We start from the raw sequence: 10,281 nt of genomic DNA on the forward strand, positions 1-10,281 counted from the left end.
AGAGCTGTGTAAGGACATCAGGGTTAAATTGTAGACCTGCACAAGGCCGGGATGGGCTACAGGACAATAGGCAAGCAGCTTGGTGAGAAGGCAATAACTGTTGGCGCAATTATTCGAAAATGGAAGAAGTTCAAGATGACGGTCAATCACCCTCGGTCTGGGGCTCCATGCAAGATCTCATCTCGTGGGGCATCAATGATCATGAGGAAGGTGAGGGATCAGCCCAGAACTACACGGCAGAACCTGGCCAATGACCTGAAGAGAGCTGGGACCACAGTCTCAAAGAAAACCATTAGTAACACACTATGCCGTCATGGATAAAAATCCTGCAGCGCACGCAAGGTCCCCCTGCTCAAACCAGCGCATGTCCAGGCCCATCTGAAGTTTGCCAATGACCATCTGGATGATCCAGAGGAGGAATGGGAGAAGGTCATGTGGTCTGATGAGACAAAAATATAGCTTTTTGGACTAAACTCCACTCGCTGTGTTTGGAGGAAGAAGAAGGATGAGTACAACCCCAAGAACACCATCCCAACCGTGAAGCATGGAGGTGGAAACATAATTCTTTGGGGATGCTTTTCTGCAAAGGGGACAGGATGACTGCACCATATTGAGGGGAGGATGGATGGGGCCATGTATCGCGAGATCTTGGCCAACAACCTCCTTCCCTCAGTAAGAGCATTGAAGATGGGTTGTGGCTCGGTCTTCCAGCATGACAACAACCCGAAACACACGGCCAGGGAAACTAAGGAGTGGCTCCATAAGAAGCATCTCAAGGTCCTGGAGTGGCCTAGCCAGTCTCCAGACCTGAACCCAATAGAAAATATTTGAAGGGAGCTGAAAGTCCGTATTGCCCAGCGACAGCCCCGAAACCTGAAGGATCTGGAGAAGGTCTGTATGGAGGAGTGGGCCAAAATCCCTGCTGCAGTGTGTGCAAACCTGGTCAAGAACTACAGGAAACATATGACCTCTGTAATTGCAAACAAAGGTTTCTGTACCAAATATTAAGTTCTGCTTTTCTGATGTATCAAATACTTATGTCATGCAATAAAATGCTAATTAATTACTTAAAAATCATACAATGTGATTTTCTGGATTTTTGTTTTAGATTCTGTCTCTCACAGTTGAAGTGTACCTATGATAAAAAATTACAGACCTCTACATGCTTTGTAAGTAGGAAAACCTGCAGTGTATCAAATACTTGTTCTCCCCACTGTATGTGTAGATTGCATTTTGACAACTGCTACAGTGTTATTTGCATTGTTATTAATTGGATTCGTCCCACCGTTCTTGATTTCTTGTTTCTTTTGTATTATATATTTTGTAACGTTTTAATTATTTGTGTACTTGTTTGACATTCTACTGCATTGTTAGGAGCTAGTAACATAAGCATTTCGCTGCACCCACTAAAACACCTGCTAAACTGGATACGCTACCAATAAACTTTGATATGATTTCGGAGCACAGCTGCAAGCAATCCGATCGTAATGCCCGTGGTAAATGTGGTTTGACTTTGGATATCCCTATGTGGCTAGTTCAGGACGATCAGTAAATTACACAATGTACATGGGACAATATTAAAACATCAAACCAACTATAAATTGTAAGATTTCGTATACAAATATTGAAAGCATTTAATGAGAAAATTTATAGAAAATACTGTCCCAAATCTCGTTCACAGTCGCATTTCTCATTGAGGATGATTGAAACCGAGGCCAAATCAGCCAGTTCAGTCCTCTTTAACGAAATGTTTTCTCAACAATATATAAAACACACTGAGTGTACAAAACATTAGGAACATCTTGCTACTGTGCTACTATTGAGTTGCACGCTCTTTTGCCCCAAGAACAGCCTCAACTTGTTGGGCATGGACTCTACAAGGTGTCGATAGCGTTCAAGAGGCATGCTGGCCCATGTTGACTCCAATGCTTCCCTCAATTGTGTCAAGTTGGCTTGATGTCCTTTGGGTGGTGGACCATTGTTGATACACACGAGAAACAGTTGAGCGTGAAAAATCCAGAAACGTTGCAGTTCTTGAGACACTCAAGCTGGTGCGCCTGGCACCTACTACTGAGACCAGTTGGATCTACTGTCTCACTACCATACCCTTTTTTAAAACTTCATTTAACTAGGCAAGTCAGTTAAGAACAAATTCCTATTTTCAATGACAGCCTAGGAACAGTGGGTTAACTGCCTGTTCAGGGGCATAACGACAGATTTGTACCTTGTCAGCTCGGTGATTTGAACTTGCAACCTTCCGGTTACTAGTCCAACGCTCTAACCACTAGGCTACCCTGCCGCCCTGTTCAAAGGCACTTAAATATTTTGTCTTGCTCATTTACCCTCTGAACGGCACACGTACACATCCATGCCTCAACTGCCTCAAGGCTTAAATATCCTTCTTTAACCTGTCCTCTCCACTTCATCTATACTGATTGAAGTGGATTTAACAGGTTACATGAATAAGGGATCATAGCTTTCACCTGGATTCACCTGGTCAGTCTATGTCTTGGACAGAGCTTGTTTTGTACACTTAGTGTAGATGGACATTCCACCCACTTTTTATCTTGTAACATGTAAATACATTAGAAGAATTTAGCTGTCATCAGCGATCGAATCATTTAGACAAGTTTCAAACAATATCAAGATGTCAGGATTTGCATCCTGTACACAAATGTCAAGTCCATTTGAGACATGAATACTCTTAATACACATTTTAGATGCACCAATCTTATCCCTTTACGTGACTTGAAGACAGATGTATCCATTATCATCATTCAACTTTGTATCCATCATCATCATCATCATCAGGTGTGTAGTGCTAAGGTAAAAACAAAAATGTGCACCTCTTTGGGTTCCCAGGACCAGGATTAAGGACGGGATTCAATCCGTATCGCAGAAGTATTGCGGAAGATACACGTTATAGCTTGAAATATAAAGGCAATGTTCCCACGTTTGCACAGACTGCATTAATGGTAAACACTGCATATGTCAGCTCAATCATAAATTACCTTTACATTTTAACGCGGATCTTCTGCGATAAGGGTTGAATCCAACCATAATAAACACTGCTCTAAACATTCCATTGTGGATTTTATCATTGCAGCTTATTTTGTACAGTTGAATTCTTATACCGTTTTACTTTACTCTTCCAAATTACCTTTTGTATATGTTTTTGAACTGAGACCAACAAGATGGAAGGGGATTGGTTGACTAATGCATGTGTCATCAATAAACTTGATATACTATATATTCCTTATGTTATGACAAGTAAAGTAAGTAAGTAGCATTGCACAAGCCAGAGCCTATTTAAAATCAAGAATGGTCCACCACCCAAAATACATATTGCCAACTTGACACAACTGTAGCATGATGTTCAAGTACACCCACAATCCATCTCCTTTTGCTGAGTGCCAGGAAGAGACAAATTAGGACCAATTTTGACAGTCTTTGGTATGACTTGGCTATGAATCAAACTCCCAACCTACTAATCACAGGGCAGACACTCTAACCACAAAGCCACTGAGTTGGCATTATGTCATGACAAGGGTTCTTCACAAATCTCTGTTTTTACACGAGACTGTAGAAAAGATAAGTGCCACTCTTGTTTAATATCATTGAAAAGTATTAATGAGGTGATGTCAGAATTTGTTACAACATGTAGCCCATTCAAGTCACATCCCTCAATCTTCATGGGTATTTAAGACTTTCTTCCATGCTTTCCAATGCTTTTTAAGCTGCAGGAAGAAGTTTGGATTTCAAAGGATTTATCTTCTAGCACCATCAACTCGGCTTGGGGCCTATGAGCCTAGCAAAATGTATTCGGTTTTAGGAACAGTTAGGAGGATGAAAACCAGGGATTTATCAAGACACACATCATTCAGTGGGCCTACCTTGTCAGCAGTTCAGTCGTAAACCATAGGAATAAGCTAGCTTTATTTAAAACTGATAGGGATAGAATTACATATAGAATCATGCCATGATTTTACATGAATTATGATTAAATAGGATATCTGTGCTGATATATTGCATTATGATGCAGTAATCATACATACTGTACCAATTTATCAAAACTATATTAGCTTATAATGAAGACACAATCCACGTTTTCATCCACAGTTTTTATACGACTAAAGTCATACCATATTCAAAAAGGTCATGACAGCTGTAATGGAAACAAGATGTTTTGGTAAAATTGTATAAATGCCAAAAGATCTTTTTGTGTCAGTAAAATTAATTATGCGAGAAATGGCGGTAGAAGCGACTTCATGCACAAATATTGATATAATAACCATCATATCCAAGTAAACTTGGAGTCAGTCATGTGATGATATGGTGTATGCTCCTCCCACTATGACTCGGGAAACCACGCAGTTTATTAGGATACAGATTAAATCAATTATGATGAAATTCACAGGGTGGTGAAAGTACACAGTGACCTTGATGCTCCTTTCCAATAAATATTGATGGTCGGATCCTGGTGACATGATGCTTGACTGCAGTTTGACAGGGGTGGGGGGGGGGGGCAGATCAGTTGGTTTCTGTCACTGTCTCGATATACTTTGCCTTATTGTTGGTGAAAATGGTCCATGGACCAAACCATTCATCTTCAAAGGAAAAGGGAATCACATTCTACGAATAATGGAACGTATTGTGTCAATGCTTATTGTGCCAATGCTTATTTGAATTTGGCTCTCCTGTATGTCAAGGCGCGAGTTTGTGTTAGCGCACGTCTTCAGCTCTTAGGCAAGGTTACGTATCAAACAAGCGCTCTTGGATGCAATGGAATATTTTGTCCCTGATCCCAAAATCTAGTGTGACATCCGAGAGTCTGCAAAACCTTTCATCTCTTGTCTCAAGACAAATGCACAATTGTATTTTTAGAAGGTCTCTTGACTCGTCTGATTTTGTGCCTGCATAGGCCTCCAGTATCACAAGGCTAAACTAAACTAAAGTTGATTCATAGGGCATAACGGGAAGATATGTAACAAAGCAAAGTTAGTCAGGTCACAATAATAACATCAATAGAGCTAATCAAACATCCCAAAAGGCAGGCCCTACTAGCACTGGCATCTGATATCTACTCTTGACATTGACCGCATAAAACAACAGCAACAAAAGCATTTAGGGGTTTCTGACAGACCCAAGTAGGTAGGTAAAATCTTCTAAAAGAACTATGATTATATTGTTTCCAGAAAAAAAAAACATCACAACAAATTGGATGTGGCTGTTGAGTGCAGCTGTGTCAAATTTCTAAATTCAATGTGGATCCTTGAAGTTTGCACTTGACGTCACTGGACCCCCCAAAAAAGATACATGATTCATTCTGAAACCTGAGAAGTTAGCGACTCAAGGTTTGCAATCAGTAGACTTGTCTTCTTTTGGCTTACAACGCACCCATTCCTCAGTCATGTTTAGCCTTTCCTAAAGAAGCTACTGCTTCCTGAGGCTTTATGACCTACTCCTGTTGGTTTTGCATTTTTCAAGCTAATAGGAACCAGTAAGGGAGGAAATGCAGCCAGCAGGGAGCAGGATCTATTACTGTAAATTAACCTGTACATGCAGAGGCTAATTTCCTGAGAGACGGGGGCCTACAGATACACTACATGACCAAGAGTATGTGGACACATGGTCGTTGGTACCCCTTTGCTGCTATAACAGTCTTCTGGGAAGGCTTTCCGCTAGATGTTGGAACATTGCTGGGGGGACTTGCTTCCATTCAGCCACAAGAGCATGAGTGAGAAAAGGCACTGATGTTGGGCAATTAGGCCTGGCTCGCAGTCTGCGTTCCAATTCATCCCAAAAGTGTTTGAGGTCAGGGCTCTGTGCAGGCCAGTTAAGTTATTCCACACTGATCTTAACAAACAATATTTGTATTGATCTCGCTGAATTGGCCTTCCCCAAACTGTCGCCACAAAGTTGGAAGCACAAAATCATCTGATATGTCATTGTATTCTGTAGCGTTAAGATTTCCCTTCCCTGGAACTAAGGGGCCTAAAGCATGAAAAACATACCCAGACCATTATTCCTCCTCAATCAAACTTTACAGCTGGCACTATGCATTCGGGCAGGTAGCGTTTTCCTGACATCCGCCAAAACAAGATTCGCCGGTCGGACTGCCAGATGGTGAAGCGTGATTCATAATTTCAGAGAACGCGTTTCTACTGCTCCAGAGTCCAATGGCCAGCTGAGCTTTACACCACACCAGCCGACGCTTGGCATTGAGCATGGTGATCTTAGGCTTGTGTGTGGCTGCTCAGCCATGGAAACCCCTTTCATGAAGCGCCCGACGAACAGTTCTTGTGCTGAAGTTGCATCCAAAGGCAGTTTGGAACTTGATAGTCAATGTTGCAACTGAGGATAGACCATTTTTATGCGCTGCACCTACCACTTCACGGCTGAGCCATTGTTGCTCCTAGACTTCTGAGACTATCACAGTGCAGGTGCATTTATACGGAGACTTGATTACACACAGGTGGATTGTATTTATCATCATTAGTCATTTAGGTCAACATTGGATCATTCAGAGATCCTCACTGAACTTCTGGAGAGAGTTTGCTGCACTGAAAGTAAAGGGGCTGAATAATTTTGCACGCCCAATTTTTCAGTTTTTTATTTGTTAAAAAAGTTTGAAATATCCAATAAATGTCGTTCCACTTCATGATTGTGTCCCACTTGTTGTTGATTCTTCACAAAAAAATACAGTTTTATATCTTTATGTTTGAAGCCTGAAATGTGGCAAAAGGTCGCAAAGTTCAAGGGGGCCGAATACTTTCGCAAGGCACTGTATACACCAGTCAGCAATGGGTGTGGTTGAAATATTGGAATCCACTCATTTGAAGTGGTGTCCACATACTTTGTATATATAGTGTAATTCAAATGACAAAACATCTTTCTGACTGCATGCTGTCCTCATTACATTATTCTGGTGAACTGAACTCTATGCAGGACTTAAACCCCACAGGTGTCTAGCCTTCACACAATCTACCATACAATGTCAGGTTATTTTAGGCTGTTCCATTCTTTTACTGGCAGTTGTGGGGTTCCTTTCTACCATTGGGTATCAATAAAAAAATGCTAAATTGTAATTACCTCACACCATTTGCACACACTGTATATAGACTTTCTTTTTTTCTATTGTGTTATCGACTGTTCACTTCTTTATTCCATGTGTAACTCTATGTTGTTGTTTGTGTCGCACTGCTTTGCTTTATCTTGGCCAGGTCGCAGTTGTAAATGAGATCTTGTTCTCAACTAGCCTACCTGGCTAAATAAAGGTGAAATTTAAAAATTTAAAAATTTAAAAAATGTGTGTGTGTTGAAGATATGGAACAAATTATCTTACAAAATGCAATTACCAAATCAAATCACATTTTATTTGTCACATGCTTTGTAAACAACAGGCGTAGACTAAAAATTAAATGCTAACTTATAGGTCCTTTTCCAACAATGCAGAGTTAAAGATAAAATTAAAATAGAAAGAGTGACACGAGTCTAACGAGTACAAATAACATGGCTACATACAGGGAGCACCAGTATGAGTCGATGTGCAGTGATATTAGGTAATTGAGTTAGCTATGTACTGTACATATAGTAGGGGAAAAGTCACTAGGCAACAGGATAGATAGTAGACAGTAGCAGCAGCATATGTGGTGAGTGTGAAAGTGTGTGTGTGTGTATGTATGTTGTGTGTGTGTGTATGTGTGTGTTGGGGTGTCCGTCTAAGTGTGTTGAGTGTGTGGGTAGAGTCCAGTGTGTGTGTGCATAGAGTCAGTGCAAGAGAGTTAGTCAGGGGTGAAAGTAAGGCTGTAATGTCCGGTATGGCCTCCCATCAAAATAAATAGGGGGGAACGAGGTACTGGTAAAACATGAGCCTATCACAATTAATACATGATGCCCCCAAAAAACGATTGGCTATTTCGCCATTATGTATCGCCTTTTTGTAGCCCAATTAAATGGATCAGACAACATTGTTTTTATTGATCTGTTTGTGCACAAGTTAGCGCACAAAAAAGGTCAGTGCAGGTAGTCCGGGTAGCCATTTGATTAGCTATTTAGCAGTCTTGTTTAGCAGTCTAATGGCTTGGGGCTAGAAGCTGTTCAGGGTCCTGTTGGTTCCAGACTCGGTGCACTGGTACCGCTTGCCTTGCGGTAGCAGAGAGAACAGGATATGGCTTGGGTGGCTGGAGTCTTTGACAATTTTGTATAGAGGTCCTGGAAGGCAGGGAGCTCGGCCTCAGAGCCAAGTGATGATGCAGCCAGTCAATATGCTTTCAATGGTGCAGCTGTAAAACATTTTGAGGATCTGAGGACCCATACCAAATCTGTTCAGCCTTCTGCGGGGGAAGAGGCGGTGTTCACAACTGTGTGGGTGTGTGGACCATGTTAATTCCTTAGTGATGTGGACACTGAGGAACTTGAAGCACTCGACCCGCTCCACTAAAGCCCCATTAATGTGAATGTGGGCGTGCTTGCCTCTCCATTGCCTGTAGTCCACGATCAGCTCCTTTGTCTTTCTGACGTTGGGGGAGAGGTTGGTTGACTGGCACCACACTACCAGGTCTCTGACCTCCTCTATATTAGCTGCCACATCATCATCGGTGCTCACTCCTACCGATGTTGTATCGTCAGCAACTTGATAATTGTGTTGGAATCATGTGCGGCCACAGGTTACCTTGGCATTCTTCGGCACAGGGACTATGGTGGTCTGCTTGAAACAAGTCGGTATTACAGTCCGAGTCAGGGATACGTTAAAAATGTCAGTGAAGACACTTGCCAGCTGTTCAGCGCATGCTTTTAGTTTGCGTCCTGGTATTCCGTCTGGCCCCGCTGTCTTGTGAATTTGAACCTGTTTAAAGGTCTTACATCGGCTATGGAGAGCAAGATCACACAGTCATCCGGAACAGCTGGTGCTCTCATGCTTGAAGCGAGCATTGAAGGCATTAATAACCAGTTATGCATTAGGGGGCGCTATAAAAAAAATTGGATGAAAAACGTTCCCGTTTTAAACAAGATATTTTGTCACGAAAAGATGCTCGACTATGCATATAATTGACAGCTTTGGAAAGAAAACACTCTGACGTTTCCAAAACTGCAAAGATATTGTCTGTGAGTGCCACAGAACTAATGCTACAGGCGAAACCAAGATGAAATTTCATACAGGAAGTGCGACAGATTTTGAATGTGCTGTGTTCCAATGTCTCCTTATATGGCTGTGAATGCGCCAGGAATGAGCCTACACTTTCTGTCGTTTCCCCAAGGTGTCTGCCGCATTGTGACGTATTTGTAGGCATATCCTTGGAAGATTGACCATAAGAGACTACATTTACCAGGTGCCCGCTTGGTGTCCTCCGTCGAAATTATTGCGTAATCTCCAGCTGCGTGCATTTTTCCATTTGGTTCAGAGGAGAAACCAAACTGCCACGAATGATTTATCATCGAATAGATATGTGAAAAACACCTTGAGGATTGATTCTAAACAACGTTTGCCATGTTTCTGTCGATATTATGGAGTTAATTTGGAAAAAGGTTTGCCGTTGTAATGACTGAATTTTTGGGGGGTTTTCTTAGCCAAACGTGATGAACAAAACGGAGCGATTTCTCCTACACCAATAATATTTTTGGAAAAACTGAACATTTGCTATCTAACTGAGAGTCTCCTCATTGAAAACATCCGAAGTTCTTCAAAGGTAAATTATTTTATTTGAATGCATTTCTTGTTTTTGTGAAAATGTTGCCTGCTGAATGCTAGGCTTAATGCTATGCTAGCTATCAATACTCTTACACAAATACTTGTGCAGCTATGGTTGAAAATCTGAGATGACAGTGTTGTTAACAAAAGGCTAAGCTTGTGAGCCGATATATTTATTTCATTTCATTTGTGATTTTCATGAATAGTTAACGTTGCGTTATGGTAATGAGCTTGAGGCTATGATTACGCTCCCGGATACGGGATTGCTCGACGCAAGAAGTTAAGCTCGTCTGGTAGGCTCGGATTGCTGGACAGCTCACGGCTGGGTTTCCCTTTGTGATCCGTGATAGTTTGCAAGTCCTGCCACATCCGTTGAGTGTCAGAGCCAGCTTAATAAGATTCGATCTTAGTCCTCTATTGACGCTTTGCCTGTTGAATGGATCGTCGTAGCGGGATTTCTTATAAGCGACCCAATTACTCTATCTTACTTATTCCTTTTACAATGAATAAACTGGCGCAAAAAATATCAATGAACATGCAATCAAGAGTGCACACCCTTCTACAATCTATCCAGGTCACCGATAAATATT

This window comes from Oncorhynchus kisutch, linkage group LG22, assembly GCF_002021735.2.
Source record: "Oncorhynchus kisutch isolate 150728-3 linkage group LG22, Okis_V2, whole genome shotgun sequence".
Classification (NCBI taxonomy): domain Eukaryota; kingdom Metazoa; phylum Chordata; class Actinopteri; order Salmoniformes; family Salmonidae; genus Oncorhynchus; species Oncorhynchus kisutch.